The sequence below is a fragment of the Rattus rattus genome, chromosome 12 (assembly GCF_011064425.1).
Source record: "Rattus rattus isolate New Zealand chromosome 12, Rrattus_CSIRO_v1, whole genome shotgun sequence".
NCBI lineage: Eukaryota > Metazoa > Chordata > Mammalia > Rodentia > Muridae > Rattus > Rattus rattus.
The window spans coordinates 13,800,805-13,815,782 of record NC_046165.1 but is presented as its reverse complement, the minus strand read 5'-3'; positions in this window follow the sequence as shown (position 1 = coordinate 13,815,782).

Here is a 14,978-nt window from a genome sequence, read left to right as displayed (position 1 = left end):
GTGTATATGAAGACAAGGTTTCAATGGTAAATAAATATATATTGAAACTTGATACAGCCATAAGCAATATAGAGGTAGTCCATAGTCAAAAGTCATTATTTATTTGCCATGATACATCTTAGTTCTTTATATGTCTATTTTCCCTGAACATTTTTTTTTGGTTCTTTTTTTTTTTTTTTTTTTTTTTTTTTTTCGAGCTGGGGACCAACCCAGGGCCTTGCGCTTGCTAGGCAAGCGCTCTACCACTGAGCTAAATCCCCAACCCCTTCCCTGAACATTTTTATACATGATGATAAAATATACACTCATCTTACTAAGCATAGAGTAAGTGCACCATTAAAATTGAAGCAATGGATGAGTGAATGAATATTCTGCTTAGTCAAAGCTTGATCTTGGCATTCCTTTTAAAAAAAAGAATGAAAGGCCATCCAGAGACTGGCACACAGGAAGATCCATCCCACAAGCAGTCACCAAACCCAGACACTATTGGGGATGCCAAGAGGTGCATGCTGAAATGAGCCTGATATAGCTGTCTCCTGAGAGGCTCTACCAGAGCCTGACAAATAGAGGTGCATGCTCACAGTCAACCTTTGGACTAAGATGGGGGTCCCCAATGGAGGAGTTAGAGAAAGGATTGAAGGAGCTGAAGGGGGTTTGCAACTTCATAGAAAGAACAACAATATCACCCGACCATATACCCCAGAGCTCCCAGGGACTAATCCACCAACCAAAGAATACATGTGGAAGGAACTGTGGCTATAGCTGCATGTGTAGCAGCGATGGCCTTAACTGGAATCAATGGGAGGGGAGGTCCTTGGTCTTGTGAAGACTTGATGCCCCAGTATATGGGAATGCCAGGATGTTGAGGTGGGAGTGGGTGGGTGGATAGGAAAGCAACCTCGTAGAAGCATGGAGAGGGAGGTAAATTGGGGGTTTTCAGAGGGGAAACTGGGAAAGGGAATAACATTTGAGCTGATCAAGGTATTGGGCAAATCTATTTGTTTCTTCTCCCTATTGAAATTATAAGGATGTGCTGTTATTGCTTCCCCAGTAACCTTGCACTCACCATACAATCTGTCCCCAAAATCTCTAGTTCTTATCGATCACAACTTTTTGTAACCACTATTTTATTTACCATATCAATTATATACACTTATATAAATTTCATATGTAAGTAATATACATACTTGTGCATATGCATATTTCAAAATATTTCAAGCCTGTACTATATTTTAAATATATAAAATTGATATGCAAGTCACAAGTAAAACATCCATATTCCCTGTGGAATAAAGAACTATTACTAAGTCAACTGACTAAGCATAAATATCAACAATGGAGCATGATCAACCCGGAAGAGAAAAAGGAGCATGTAAGAGTGATGAAACTGAGGATTCTGTTGCCTAATAGATGAGTCATTCTTTCTTTTATACAGGAATCTACGTATAGGAATCTGTTCATATAAACTACTCATTAATTGAGGTCTTTCTTCTGTATCTCCTTTTACTTTCACCAAAGCATTTATGGAAGAGATGATATTAAACACGTTATAAACATTGTTGCATAGAAGACAGCTTTTGAACTCTCAGTGTATGTAAAAACCTTATAAAATTGTGTTTTGCTATCAGTAAACTTTAATTACAGCATAGAAATTTAAAATTCAATATCAAATGATCTTAAAATAATATATATTATTAAATCAAAGTACATAGAACATTAGAGTGCATATATATTAGTATTCATATAATAGATAATCTGTCTAATACTATGCCTCGAGAGAAACACAGGATTTACACACTTATCTTGACAAACACGCATAAATGGAATCAACTGAAAAGGTCCAACAGAAGTATTGCCTACAAAATTTCTTAGCTGTGCCTTTCAGAAATGACAAGATCCTAAAATCTAGAACTAATTACAAATGAAAAAGAAGTATAAAAGCTAACGTAAACAGTTATTCTTAATTATACTGATGTCAAATGGGTTTTCCTACTCTGTTATAAACTCTCCTTGGTTTTGTTCTTTTATCTGCATACAGAGCAGTGGAGAAATAGCACTGACTGAAAGACCTCCGGAGAGGACCTTTCCCTCAGGAGGAGACCCCAAGCGCCCAATGACTGAGCCGAGGCCACTCGGATGCAATCAGCAAGAGGTTTATTGGAAAACACAGGTACCTGCGGGCACACAGTCTCTTTGGAGGACTTGCACGCCCAGCAGCTCCAGCATGGGGCTTTTATAGGGTTTGGGGAAGCAGAAGCGGGCGTACAGAAGCAGATGCATAGTTACAGGGGTTGGTGGATTTAAAGAGGCATATAGACATGTTCACATATGATTGGTTATTTCACAAGATGAGGTAATAAGGTATAGCTACACACATTGGCAGGTTTGAATCATATTCGAATGAGGTTGTAACATGGTAAAAGAGTACGTGCGGGCTGGGACGTCCTGAATGTTGGGGGGCTGGGGACTTATCCCTTCCTGCCAGATGCAGTACTCCTAGTCTGTTCTGTATTCCTTTCCTTTTATGGTCTGTTAGTTTTAACGGTGACTCGGCCCTAGGTATCTGGGCGTGCCTGGGCTCGTTCAAGCCTGTTGCAGCTCTGAGTTAAGACTCATGGGGTGGGTCTTTCATGACAATGCAACCAAGTGTGTTTAAATCATAAGCTCACGTCATAATCAAGCACTCCAAATGAATCTAGTCACTGTACAGTTCAACTATACAGTTTAACAAAAGGTTCATGTCCCTCATGGGTTTTCCAATGTCAAGAACAATATTTTTTATCTTTTTTGATTAAAAAAAAGATTTTCTCCTATGATAGTTTTAGGCAATGGTTCTCTTCCTGTAGTATGGATTTCAGAGCACCAAGACAGACTGACTTCAACCTGGATGTTAAGACGACTAGGCCTAAATTTCTTTCCCATAACTGGGCAAGTTCAGGCAAGTCAGTTAGTGGAAAAACCACAGGCCTCAGGCAACCAATCAAAATCAGCCCTAATACATGGCCAGAGGCAAGAACAATGAGTCATTAACAGGTTCCAGCCCCTCCCTCCACCCTTAAAGGTTCTGGAATGTCCCCATCCTTTCCTAAAGACCCTCATACCCCTAGAGATCAATCAAGATCAAGGTCACATACCCTTCCCAGGAACTGCCCTAATCTGCTTTAAACTGGGCCTGCCCATTCACCTGGGCATTTCCATCTTGTTAAATAGTAGACACCCCTGCCCCTGTAATACTGAACTTCTGCAGAATAAAACACTATTTAGTTTTGCGTATGATTTGAGGGTGGGGTATCATTCTTCAGGGAATCATGGACCCTTACAGATTCAACAGGAATAAAATCTGCTAGGACTTCATGGTACTAGTTTCACTGTGATAATTCAGAGAAATCATAATGGATATGATTTTAATAATAAAAAATCAAGCACTAGAGTGCTTACTGATAATTCACCTACAAGTGAAAGATCTAATCATGTCAGTATTCCCATGGCAGAATGGAGAAGATAGGGAAAAAGATAGTCATCAAGTAAGCTAAAATATTGTAAGAAAATTTTCTTTATGTGAAGTTCTGACATGGAGGAGACCATTTCAATGGTGTGACTTAAACATCCTCTCAAACTCTTACTGTTCCTTACTCTAAATTCAGGTGTGAAAAAGCAGTAATTCATAGAAATATCAAAAAATTAAATTAAATTTTAATTTAGAGTACATGAGTTGGTAATTTTGCCTATGGATGGATATATAGTGAATAAGTAAAAAAAAATTAATTAATTAATAGAAAAATAAAATAAAATTTTCTCATATCCTAAGAAAAGATAACACTAAATAAAAATTTTGCTTAAAATATTTATTAATTTTAATGTAATAGTAATATTATTTTGTGGTTAAATAATTTAGAACAAATATCACAAGAAACAAATGTTCAAAAATCTGAGTAATTTATCTCTATACGAGATAAATTAGTATATATAAAAAACAAAAAACACATATATACACACACAAACATGTGTATGCATATTTGTGTGTCAATTTCATGATTTATCTATAGGAATATATAAAAATATTATATTTTCATTAACAAAGTATATGATGGGCCTGGAGAAATGTTTCAGTGGTTAAAATCACATAGTGCTCTTCCAGAAGAACTGAGTTTGGCTCCAAAATACATTAGGTACCTCACAATATCATACTATCTACCACAGGATCTGAAAGTGTATATACCCATACACAGACACACATGAAGATACATGATTAAAAATAATTTTAAAAAAGAAATATGTGGTAATCCAGATGAATAAGTTACTTCTTGAATATAGTCACACATTTCTTTTCAGAAGTTGACATAATAGTATATAGATGATATATGGTCATCTACATATACTTTAACATATGGTCATCTACAAATACTTTTTTTTTTTTTAACTTGAGTATTTCTTATATACATTTCGAGTGTTATTCCCTTTCCCGGTTTCCGGGCAAACATCCCCTCCCCCCCCTTCCTTATGGGTGTTCCCTCCAACCCTCCCCCCCCACCGCCGCCCCCCCAACAGTCTAGTCCACCGGGGGTTCAGTCTTAGCAGGACCCAGGGCTTCCCCTTCCACTGGTGTTCTCACTAGGATATTCATTGCTACCTATGAGGTCAGAGTCCAGGGTCAGTCCATGTATATAGTCTTTGGGTAGTGGCTTAGTCCCTGGAAGCTCTGGTTGGTTGGCATAGCTGTACATATGGGGTCTCGAGCTCCTTCAAGCTCTTCCAGTTCTTTCTCTGATTCCCTCAACGGGGGTCCCGTTCTCAGTTCAGTGGTTTCCTGCTGGCATACGCCTCTGTATTTGCTGTATTCTGGCTGTGTCTCTCAGGAGCGATCTGTATTCACATTTTGATCATCTGTCTTGAGTTTCATTTGTTCTAGTCATCTAGGTTAATTCAAGCATTTGGGCTAATAGCCACTTATCAATGAGTACATACCATGTATGTCTTTCTGTGATTGGGTTAGCTCACTCAGGATGATATTTTCCAGTTCCAACCATTTGCCTACGAATTTCATAAAGTCATTGTTTTTGATACCTGAGTAATATTCCATTGTGTAGATGTACCACATTTTCTGAATCCATTCCTCTGTTGAAGGGCATCTGGGTTCTTTCCAGCTTCTGGCTATTATAAATAAGGCTGCAATGAACATAGTGGAGCACATGTCTTTTTTATATGTTGGGGCATCTTTTGGGTATATGCCCAGGAGAGGTATAGCTGGATCCTCAGGCAGTTCAATGTCCAATTTTCTGAGGAACCTCCAGACTGATTTCCAGAATGGTTGTACCAGTCTGCAATCCCACCAACAATGGAGGAGTGTTCCTCTTTCTCCACATCCTCGCCAGCATTTGCTGTCACCTGAGTTTTTGATCTTAGCCATTCTCACTGGTGTGAGGTGAAATCTCAGGGTTGTTTTGATTTGTATTTCCCTGATGACTAACGATGTTGAACATTTCTTTAGGTGTTTCTCAGCCATTCGGCATTCCTCAGCTGTGAATTCTTTGTTTAGCTCTGAACCCCATTTTTTAATAGGGTTATTTGTCTCCCTGCGGTCTAACTTCTTGAGTTCTTTGTATATTTTGGATATAAGCCCTCTATCTGTTGTAGGATTGGTAAAGATCTTTTCCCAATCTGTTGGTTGCCGTTTTGTCCTAACCACAGTGTCCTTTGCCTTACAGAAGCTTTGCAGTTTTATGAGATCCCATTTGTCGATTCTTGATCTTAGAGCATAAGCCATTGGTGTTTTGTTCAGGAAATTTTTTCCAGTGCCCATGTGTTCCAGATGCTTCCCTAGTTTTTCTTCTATTAGTTTGAGTGTATCTGGTTTGATGTGGAGGTCCTTTATCCACTTGGACTTAAGCTTTGTACAGGGTGATAAGCATGGATCAATCTGCATTCTTCTACATGTTGACCTTCAGTTGAACCAGCACCATTTGCTGAAAATGCTATCTTTTTTCCATTGGATGGTTTTGGCTCCTTTGTCAAAAATCAAGTGCCCATAGGTGTGTGGGTTCATTTCTGGGTCTTCAATTCTGTCCCATTGGTCTATCTGTCTGTCTCTGTACCAATACCATGCAGTTTTTATCACTATTGCTCTGTAATACTGCTTGAGTTCTGGGATAGTGATTCCCCCTGAAGTCCTTTTATTGTTGAGGATAGTTTTAGCTATCCTGGGTTTTTTTTTATTCCAGATGAATTTGCAAATTGTTCTGTCTAACTCTTTGAAGAATTGGATTGGTATTTTGATGGGGATTGCATTGAATCTGTAGATCGCTTTTGGTAAATTGGCCATTTTTACTATATTAATCCTGCCAATCCATGAGCATGGGAGATCTTTCCATCTTCTGAGATCTTCTTCAATTTCTTTCTTCAGAGTCTTGAAGTTCTTATTGTACAGATCTTTCCCTTGCTTGGTTAAAGTCACACCGAGGTACTTTATATTATTTGGATCTATTATGAAGGGTGTCGTTTCCCTAATTTCTTTCTTGGCTTGTTTCTCTTTTGTGTAGAGGAAGGCTACTCATTTATTTGAGTTAATTTTATACCCAGCCACTTTGCTGAAGTTGTTTATCAGCTTTAGTAGTTCTCTGGTGGAACTTTTGGGATCACTTAAATATACTATCATATCATCTGCAAATAGTGATATTTTGACTTCTTCTTTTCGATCTGTATCCCTTGACCTCCTTTTGTTGTCTGATTGCTCTGGCTAGAACTTCAAGAACTATATTGAATAAGTAGGGAGAGAGTGGGCAGCCTTGCCTAGTCCCTTATTTTAGTGGGATTGCTTCAAGTTTCTCTCCATTTAGTTTAATGTTATCAACTGGTTTGCTGTATATGGCTTTTACTATGTTTAGGTATGGGCCTTGAATTCCTATTCTTTCCAGGACTTTTATCATGAAGGGGTGTTGAATTTTGTCAAATGCTTTCTCAGCATCTAATGAAATGATCATGTGGTTTTGTTCTTTCAGTTTGTTTATATAATGGATCACATTGATGGTTTTCCGTATATTAAACCATCCCTGCATGCCTGGGATGAAGCCTACTTGATCATGGTGGATGATTGTTTTGATATGCTCTTGGATTCGGTTTGCCAGAATTTTGTTGAGTATTTTTGCGTCGATATTCATAAGGGAAATTGGTCTGAAGTTCTCTTTCTTTGTTGGGTCTTTGTGTGGTTTAGGTATAAGAGTAATTGTGACTTCATAGAAGGAATTCGGTAGTGCTCCATCTGTTTTGATTTTGTGGAATAGTTTGGATAATATTGGTATGAGGTCTTCTATGAAGGTCTGATAGAATTCTGCACTGAACCCGTCTGGACCTAGGCTCTTTTTGGTTGGGAGACCTTTAATGACTTCTATTTCCTTAGGAGTGATGGGGTTGTTTAACTGGTTTATCTGTTCCTGATTTAACTTCGGTACCTGGTATCTGTCTAGGAAATTGTCCATTTCCTGCAGATTTTCAAGTTTTGTTGAATATAGGCTTTTATAGTCAGATCTAATGATTTTTTGAATTTCTGTGAATCTGTAGTTATGTCTCCCTTTTCATTTCTGATTTTGGTAATTTGGACACACTCTCTGTGTCCTCTCGTTAGTCTGGCTAAGGGTTTATCTATCTTGTTGATTTTCTCAAAGAACCAACTTTTGGTTCTGTTGATTCTTTCTATGGTCCTTTTTGATTCTACTTGGTTGATTTCGCTCTGAGTTTGATTATTTCCTGCCTTCTACTCCTCCTGGGTGTATTTGCTTCTTTTTGTTCTAGAGCTTTTAGGTGTGCTGTCAAGCTGCTGACATATGCTCTTTCCTGTTTCTTTCTGCAGGCACTCAGCGCTATGAGTTTTCCTCTTAGCACAGCTTTCATTGTGTCCCATAAATTTGGGTATATTGTACCTTCATTTTCATTAAATTCTAAAAAGATTTTAATTTCTTTCTTTATTTCTTCCTTGACCAGGTTATCATTGAGTAGAGCATTGTTCAATTTCCATGTATATGTGGGCATTCTTCCCTTATTGTTATTGAAGACCAGTTTTAGGCCGTGGTGGTCTGATAGCACGCATGGGATTATTTCTATCTTTCTGTACCTGTTGAGGCCCGTTTTTTGACCAATTATATGGTCAATTTTGGAGAAAGTACCATGAGGAGCTGAGAAGAAGGTATATCCTTTTGTTTTAGGATAGAATGTTCTATAAATATCTGTTAAGTCCATTTGGCTCATGACTTCTCTTAGTCTGTCTACGTCTCTGTTTAATTTCTGTTTCCATGATCTGTCCATTGATGAGAGTGGGGTGTTGAAATGTCCTACTATTATTGTGTGAGGTGCAATGTGTGTTTTGAGCTTTAGTAAGGTTTCTTTTACGTATGTAGGTGCCCTTGTATTTGGGGCATAGATATTTAGGATTGAGAGTTCATCTTGGTGGATTTTTCCTTTGATGAAAATAACGTGTCCTTCCTTATCTTTTTTGATGACTTTTAGTTGAAAATTGATTTTATTTGATATTAGAATGGCTACTCCAGCTTGCTTCTTCCGACCATTTGCTTGGAAAGTTGTTTTCCAGCCTTTCACTCTGAGGTAGTGTCTGTCTTTGTCTCTGAGGTGTGTTTCCTGTAGGCAGCAGAATGCAGGGTCCCTCATTATGATCCAGTTTGTTAATCTATATCTTTTTATTGGGGAGTTGAGGCCATTGATGTTGAGAGATATTAAGGAATAGTGATTATTGCTTCCTGTTATATTCATATTTGGATGTGAGGTTATGTTTGTGTGCTTTTCTTCTCTTTGTTTTGTTGCCAAGACGATTAGTTTCTTGCCTCTTCTAGGGTATAGCTTGCCTCCTTATGTTGGGCTTTACCATTTATTATCCTTTGTAGTGCTGGATTTGTAGAAAGATATTGTGTAAATTTGGTTTTGTCATGGAATATCTTGGTTTCTCCATCTATGTTGATTGAGAGTTTTGCAGGATACAGTAACCTGGGCTGGCATTTGTGTTCTCTTATGGTCTGTATGACATCAGTCCAGGATCTTCTGGCCTTCATAGTTTCTGGCGAAAAGTCTGGTGTGATTCTGATAGGTCTGCCTTTATATGTTACTTGACCTTTTTCCCTTACTGCTTTTAATATTCTTTTCTTTATTTTGTGCGTTTGGTGTTTTGACTATTATGTGACGGGAGGTGTTTCTTTCTGGTCCAATCTATTTGGAGTTCTGTAGGCTTCTTTGTATGCCTATGGGTATCTCTTTTTTTAGGTTAGGAAGTTTTCTTCTATGATTTTGTTGAAGATATTTACTGGTCCTTTGAGCTGGGAGTCTTCACTCTCTTCTATACCTATTATCCTTAGGTTTGATCTTCTCATTGAGTCCTGGATTTCCTGTATGTTTTGGACCAGTAGCTTTTCTGCTTTTACATTATCTTTGACAGTTGAGTCAATGATTTCTATGGAATCTTCTGCTCCTGAGATTCTCTCTTCCATCTCTTTTGTATTCTGTTGGTGAAGCTTGTATCTACAGCTCCTTGTCTCTTCTTTTTGGTTTTCTATATCCAGGGTTGTTTCCATGTGTTCTTTCTTGATTGCTTCTATTTCCATTTTAATTCCTTCAACTGTTTGATTGTGTTTTCCTGAATTCTTTCAGGATTTTTTGTGACTCCTCTCTATGGGCTTCCACTTGTTTATTTATGTTTTCCTGGAATTCTTTTAGGGATTTTTGTGACTCCTCTCTATGGGCTTCTACTTGTTTATTTATATTTTCCTGGAATTCTTTTAGGAATTTTTGCGATTCCTCTCTGTAGGTTTCTACTTGTTTATTTATGTTTTCCCGTGTTTCTCTAAGGGAGTTCTTCATGTCTTTCTTGAAGTCCTCCAACATCATGATCAAATATGATTTTGAAACTAGATCTTGCTTTTCTGGTGTGTTTGGATATTCTGTGTTTGCTTTGGTGGGAGAATTGGGCTCTGATGATGCCATGTAGTCTTGGTTTCTGTTGCTTGGGTTCCTGCGCTTGCCTCTCGCCATCAGATTATCTCTAGTGTTACTTTGTTCTGCTATTTCTGACAGTGGCTAGACTGTCTTATAAGCCTGTGTTTCAGGAGTGCTGTAGACCTGTTTTCCTGTTTTCTTTCAGCCAGTTATGGGGACAGAGTGTTCTGCTTTCGGGCGTGTAGTTTTTCCTCTCTACAGGTCTTCAGCTGTTCCTGTGAGCCTGTGTCTTGAGTTCACCAGGCAAGTCGTTTGTAGCAGAAAAGTTGGTCTTACCTGTGGTCCCAAGGCTCAAGTTTGCTCGCGGGGTGTTGCCTATGAGCTCTCCGCGGCCTCAGCAACCAGGAAGATCTGCGCCGCCCTTTCCGGGAGGTTCCGTGCACCAGGGTTCCAGATAGCTTTTGTTGTTTTCCTCTGGGATCAGTACTGTGTGCAGCATGCAGTCTCTTCTGGTTTCCCAGGCGTGTCCGCCTCTCTGAAGGTTTAGCTCTCCCTCCCACGGGATTTGGGTGCAGAGAACTGTTTATCAGGTCGGTCCCTTCAGGTGCGGTGTCTCAGACGCAGTGGACCTGCTGCTCCTGGGCCCTCCTCTAGGGATACCCAGAGGCCATATACAGTTTTCTCCTGGGCCAGGGATGTGGGCAGGGGTGGGCAGCGTTGGTGGTCTCCTCCGCTCTGCTGCCTCAGGAGTGCCCGCCCAACCAGGCGGGGAGAACTCCCCTCCAGGGGGCCTGGGAGCAGAGAGCTGCTGAGGGCAGGGATCCGCCGGCCCGGGACTCTGGCCCCATCTACAAATACTTTAACTCTTATTTACATAAGGATAAAGAAAGTATACACTTTTATCCAGTAGCAGCCTAAATGCTACAGTGTTCTCTGTGGAGGATGGAAGATCTTTTATTTAATGTACCCCTAAAAGTATACTGTCATTCTGATCAAAAGATTCCAAAAACAGCATCCCAGCATCCCAGGGATTTTTTATGTTTGGGTGGGCAATTACATCTTATCAATTGGATCAGAGGTTATTGTGCTTGTGTGTTCTTTCTTGTGGAGAACTGAGTGTGGGAGAGTGTGCGGTGGCAGAGACACTGGGCTGCCATGGAGTTGGGATTTGTGTTTCTGGTACAACATCTAGCAGATATCTTGGGGCACTGCAGTATCGGACCTAGAGCGAGATAAAAGAAAGCCATAACATAATTTTACAACAACATAGGACTGTCTTATCTTCTATGTCAAATTAAAACATATCAGCTTGTTGAGCCATTCAGTAAATGATGCAGAAATTATCAGGTTCAATTTCCCCGCAAATCCAAAGAAGCCCCTGATATCCGTGTCTTAGTATACATGGTCAGATGCAAACCTTACCCTTCTGCTCATGTGGGATAGATCCACAGGTGTAAACCACTAGTTTTCTAGAAATTTTAGTGAAGAGCAATGCCCTCAGATTTATTTCCTATTGCCTGGTTGAAGCTATCTTTGCGATTGGTCTAGAATAGACTGCTTCCAACTGGTTCAGTGTCATGAAATGCACCAGGGTGATACATTATAGGCGGGGATTACAATCCAGGTCTCTATGACGTAAGTGATGACTTACAGTATGGGGACCGTTACCAGTCTGAGGTATGTCAGTGAAGGTATATCACTTCCTTGCTTCATGAGGTTAAATACGAGGTAGGATCTATTAATTGCAGAATTTTGTATAATGCATTTTGATTATTGCCACCCTTCCTACCAATTCTTAGATAATCTACTCCTTCCTCCCAAACAACATAACACTGTGATTTCTTTTCTTTTTTTAAGATTTTAGGAATTTTATACACTATGTTTTGAACCTGTTTACCCCACTCAATCCCTTCCCTTACCTCCAACTCTTATCTCTGATACATTTCCACTCATCTTTGAGAATATTTCATATTACTTTTTATTCTTCTTTCCCCATTGTGTCCAATTTGTCTTGCCTAGCTTGTCTTGGGACGGGGACTTCCTCTAGGACATGATCAGCATACCTGAATTGGTGTAATAACAGGAAAGTCTGACTTTCCCTCTCTTGAAGCAATTAAATCCTAATAGAGTCTTAGCTAGTAGTGGGATTACAGATCCATGTAGACCCTCTGCGATGAGTTTTGTTTGCAGGAAAGCTTATAAAGATCTGGTATGTGCTGTCACAACCACTTTGGGTTCATATGTGCCTTTGCAATGCTGCATTTGCAAAACTCTCTTTCCTTCATGTTACTCCATCTCTGGCTATAAATTAAAACTTCTGCTTCTCTTCTGCAAGCAACTCGTGAGGCTTGGTGTGAGTTATGAATGTCCAATCCAGGGCTGAAATACCCCTCAGGGGTTCACAGCTGGACCACCCTGATGGATTTTTTTCCTGGATCAGCATGTGTTCCCACTCAAAATGCTGGAATGATACACTCACTATCACACCAGCTAGAACTTTATAATAAGTAAGACATGTACTAAGCGTTGCTCCTTAAGTACTTTCATTTGTCTACTTTAAAAATAGGCACTACAAATTAACCTTTACCCTGTTGAAACAATTTGTCCAAAGCTTGTCTGCTTTGGATTTTTTTCATTAGCTACCTATGGCTCTGTCCACGGCAATTTTTCAGTGCATGGTTGCCTGTTCACTTTTTTGCTTAGCAACAATTCCTCTTTTAGTGAATGGGTTTCCCAGATTGAAGACATTACTGTAGACTGTGAATAAACAGGCATCTAAGATCAATGCTTGGTACTAATAATTTATACTTCACAGAATCTAGGAATTACAAGTGGATGTTAATTTTTCCTGGAAATAGATGATATCTGATTGAGATATATAGATTTAACTTACTTACAATAAAAAATATTCAAGAAATAATGCATTTTATTAATTCATGTACTGTAGTTTTTGGGTTGGTTTTCATATGTATGAATGTGTGGTGTATGCTTGTATAAGTTTTGGTGTTTGTGGGGCCCCACACATGTATGTTTATGCATGTGAGTATGTGGAGTCATGATATGATTCCAGAAATCATCCTTATCACTTTTCTGCCTCAGTTTTTGAGACAAGTTCTCTCAAACATGCCCAGAGCTTACCAGAGCAGCTAGGCTCCCAAGGCAGTTTCATGTGGAAGCTGTCTCTGCATCTCTAAAGAGCTGAGATTACAGGCAGCACCTTCTCACCTTAGCCTTATGTATGTGGTTAAGGTACCCACAGTGTAATCTTCTTGCTTTAGCACAAATGTTTCAACCTGGGAGTTAGATCTCCATGTCCGTTTCTGTAGTTTTATATGTCATTTTAGTACATTTTATTTAAAAAACTGTATTTTAATTTGGTACCTAAATCACCAATCACCTCTAACAGTTCAAGAAAAAATTCTTCATAAGAGATTGATCATCATTACAATGCATTTCCCTCTGAGGTATGACGTCATTATGCTTTCCAAATTAAAATGAAGAGGAAGGGCATGGCCTTTTTAAGTTTTCAGTCATTTAATAGTAAAAATAGAGTAAAACATTAACATTCATGAGGCTATTTGAAACTAGCTCACAGTCTCATAATTTAGTGCTCTATTTTACTATCCTAAATTTGTACTAAAGTATGTCTTCTTTAGTGAACAGACATCATTATACTCATAATTTATATTACCATTAAAATGCTTTCTTTAAAGGAAGTTGAAACTACCAGCATTGTTATACACACATACATATACATTTACACACACATACATATTATATACAGATATGACACGACCTATGGACACTTTAATTCTTCTCTGCCTACATTTCATTAGAACATGTAATTTTGTGCACACATGTATGCAGACACAGGCACAAACACATTACACATATGCATAACTCAAACATGAAAAAGTATCACAATCCTATGATGCATTTTTGCATATGAAGAGTTTCAGGCAAGCTGTCTACTCTTTTTCAAAAGAGAATAATATATTATTAGAATAGTACATACTCTTAGTCACCTAAGCAAATGTAATGCTATCTTCCAGGAAATACTGATATCATGGTTCCAAAGAAACTTAATATATTTTAGCTTATAATAAAAATAACAGCAATCTCAAAGCCAAATAACAGTACAGTGGTCTCTCTGCTTATTCTTTTAATATATTTTATTAATGAATTCAGTGAAACTTTACTATCACTATATGCATTTAACAAATGGGACAGTAATGAATGAAAATTTCACAGCAGCGGCTAGAATCAGTGCAAACCTATGGTGTATTATGGTTGACATGCATACTGTATAATGGCATAATTCTGAGCAATCTACTAAATTTCATACGGTGAGGAAATTTAAAAGTCGCACTTCCAAACAACACAGCTAAATCAAGACTTTTTATTTCAATAATTGCTAACCTAGAAGCACACAACTTTGTGAATACATCCACAGTTTTATTAGAGTCTACTATCCCAGTTTTGTGCAGAAAGCCTTGATTATGCTTCAGACCTACTGCCAGTTTATATTTGCTAAGGTGGCTCGAAAGAAAGACTCCGTTTTTCCCATGAGGAGATTACGTGGGGCCTCGATCCTTTGCTTGTGTGCATACAAGAAAACAATGCTAAATGGACTCAATGAGTTAAGAAAAACAAGAAAAGCAAATCAATGCATCAAAAATTTGGAAGAAATAATGCAGGTAAAAATTAAATAATTTGATGGAAGAGAATTAGGGATTAAGCTTGATCAGAATGTGTACAGAACATCCTACAGTTTTCAAAAGATGAAAGTGTTATTTTCACCTGGAAATGAAAATAAGCATAATTTGAGCACTATTTAGTGTATAAAGAAGCATTTACCATGTTCATATTATTAAATTAATGAACTTTAGTTCTACGAAAAGGGCATGAGAGACAAAAATAAATAACTAATAAACTCATTTTATTAAATATTACTAAATGAAATTCAGCATAGTTTCTCATTAACAAGATTCATACTTCAGTTAACAATTTACTGTTTTCTGCCAGATTTAAGTAGTTTCATAGTTAAG